At 44.3% G+C, this 2796-nt stretch overlaps 1 long non-coding RNA gene across 1 annotated transcript; it reads left to right on the forward strand.

Moving 5' to 3' along the window:
- The first annotated feature begins 1360 nt into the window (after positions 1–1360).
- Positions 1361–2563, forward strand: LOC135565211 (uncharacterized). The gene is made up of 3 exons (XR_010461389.1): positions 1361–1964; positions 2036–2098; positions 2181–2563. It is a non-coding gene; the product is annotated as an uncharacterized LOC135565211 (long non-coding RNA).
- The last annotated feature ends 233 nt before the right edge of the window (positions 2564–2796 follow it).

Consider the following 2796-nt stretch of genomic DNA (forward strand, 5'->3'; position numbering starts at 1 on the left):
TGTATAGAGGGAACAAGGCTCCACCTCCATCTAATTCACATATTATTTTTAAAGTTAACATACCAGTATGTGTGTAAGTATTAAAACAAATTACATGACAGAGGACTCAAGGCACGAAGGCAGCTGTAGCACATAAACGTGTTAAATCCACCATAAAAAATGCTGATAGTTGGTCTGAATCCACAGATTAGACAGTGGTGGTCTCCAAGAGCATGTTTCAATTAGTCTCTGCCACTTTGTCATTCTGATTCATTATCACCACAGTTATTTCTGATATACAGTCTCCTCACTCTGTCCCTTTACCCTTTCTTTTTCACAGGTACTCACCTCTCTTAGTCCTGAACAGGCCTCTGTTGTCGCCGCTCTCTCCTCCATGACTTGTCTACCATCTTGTCAAGTCTCTCCTCAACCTCTTTTTTTTTGTCTAGTGTACTCCTCTTCTGTCCCCTCTTTTCTTCCACTTTTTTCTCTCTTATCCTCTATAATCTCTTCTCCTCTATCCTCTCCTCTTTTCCTGTGTCTGTGTGTGCGCGCACGTGTGTGTCTGTGGACTTGCGAGCGTTTGTATGCCCGTGTCACCAATTACACTATGCTGTGAGTTCCAAAACTTTCAAAACATACTTCCCATTTCCCTATTTAGATATAATTACATACAGTAAGGTGAATTTGCCCCAGAAGATTACAGGTTCGATCAAACAAAACAACATGGTCTCTTTATTTTACTGCATTCTGCCTCAATACTTCTGCCTTTTTTAAAAACAGTTCCCTCTAGTTTTCATATCTCCTACTATAACAGTGTTGTATCCACAAAGTATTACCTTTCATTACACAAAAGCTGCGGCCCTTGCAAAACAAGGGAAACAACCAGAGTGGTTGACATCACCGATTGAACACTACTAGCGCACGCCGCTAACTAGCTAGCCATTTCACATCGGCTACAATACTATTTCCCACGATATCTCTTCCTGGCTCTAACCCTTTATTTCCAACTCTCCCAATATGAAATGTTCTCCCTCATCATCCTGTCTGTCTTTCACTCTCTCTCCCTCTCTTCTCCTCCTCTTTCTGCTACAATTATCTTAAACCTTTCATCTGTAAAATAACTCACCTCCTCCTAACCTTCCACTTCAATGGTTCTGAAGGGCAGGCTGTTCTCCACCAATGACTTTGGCCTAACCAACTAGAAGCTTACAATGGGCCACTGTAACACACTCAGACACGCAAGCACTTGCATGCACGCAAGTGCACACACACAAACCCTCCCTTGTCTGTTTCTCCTCTGTGTCTCTGCCGGGTCCTTTGGATCCATAAATACTGATGAAAGGTAAATGCGGGGTGCATTTTTCTGTTACCGTGACGACAGACAGAAGACGAGTGAAGAGAGCAGGGGCCTCATTTTTAAAAATGTTCTTAGATTTATACTTGAACTTAGTCCTAAAAAATCATTTCCAACGGTCTGCTTATGTTCGATTCATAAAAGATACTGAGCATAAAAAACCTTGCTTATGCAGGTTCTAATAAGCCCATTTTTAACTTACGCACCTGTGATCTATAAATCTCAAATAACTTAAAATTGAGTGCACCTGAATGTGCCTTACAATCAGAGAATTCCCCTTATAGAATACTAGCACAAATGAGGGTTTAGTCAGGAATAGCCATGGACCAAAAGAAAAGTAAACTTTTTGGAAGACGAGATCACGGCAATGGTAGAGGAGATTGAAGACAGGCAACACGTATTGTTCTGTGGACTAAATAGTGGGTTGACAAACAAAGCCGAACAGGTAGCATGCGAGTGTGTCGCCGCTGCAGTGAACGAGGTGGGGCAGCAAGACAGAACTGTGGCTGGTGTGAAAGACCTGGCACTCCAGAGTTTTCCCAAATGGACCAGCGCATCGGGGAAATCATTGGGGAAAGCGCATACACTGGCACATGCGCCGACCGCGACAGTGAATGTTTAAAAAAAGGTGGGTTTCTTCTATTTAGCTATTTTTGCTTTATTTTTCATATGGTTTAATCCAACTTTTACATTGTTTAGCAGTAACATTGGAAACGGTGAAGTCGGTGCGCGAAACCCCAACCACTGCATCACTGGATCACGGTAAGTAATTGAGAGAATGTGAAACATGGTAACTTAATATACAAGACATGCATTGATTTATTTTATTATTTGATTCACATAGAAACGGGGGAAGCTGCGTTGCAGCCCATGCGCCCTCCACCCAGGGATAAAGTGGGTGAGGCTCCCAAAGTAGCAGGTGCCAGGAGTGAGGGCGAAGGTTTGGCCACAGGTGTCGAGGGCCGTCCATGTCTGCGTCCGTGCGCCAGGATGAAGTCCGTGAGGCCCCAGTTCCCAAGCGTCGCAGACCCGCAGGTGCCAGGGGTGAGGGGGGATGTTTGGCCACCGGTGTCGAGGGTTCATCGACCTCTGTGTCCACGTCTACAGTTCGCGTGTTGACCGCCGCAGTCCTGCAAACCCACCCAAAGAAAACGCAGGGTTTTGATTCATTTACATAATGCAATTGTTGAACGTTTTCCATAACATCAATAAAAAGCCTATGCTTTGTATATTGTCTGGCATTCCTTTTCTTACCACCAATCTGTATGAGCTGCTGCTTCCTCACTGCATCAGTCAGGGCAGGTGCCCCATTGGGTGGTGGGTTAGGAGGCTCTTGGGGGTCCATTCTAATCACCACATCCATTTCAATACCATGCTTCAGGGTGATGTTGTGGAGCACACCACATGCCAGTATTATGCTTGTAAGCTTTAATTGGGGAGGGAAACCATTCATTCTTAAA

This window comes from Oncorhynchus nerka, linkage group LG27, assembly GCF_034236695.1.
Source record: "Oncorhynchus nerka isolate Pitt River linkage group LG27, Oner_Uvic_2.0, whole genome shotgun sequence".
Classification (NCBI taxonomy): Eukaryota; Metazoa; Chordata; class Actinopteri; order Salmoniformes; family Salmonidae; genus Oncorhynchus; species Oncorhynchus nerka.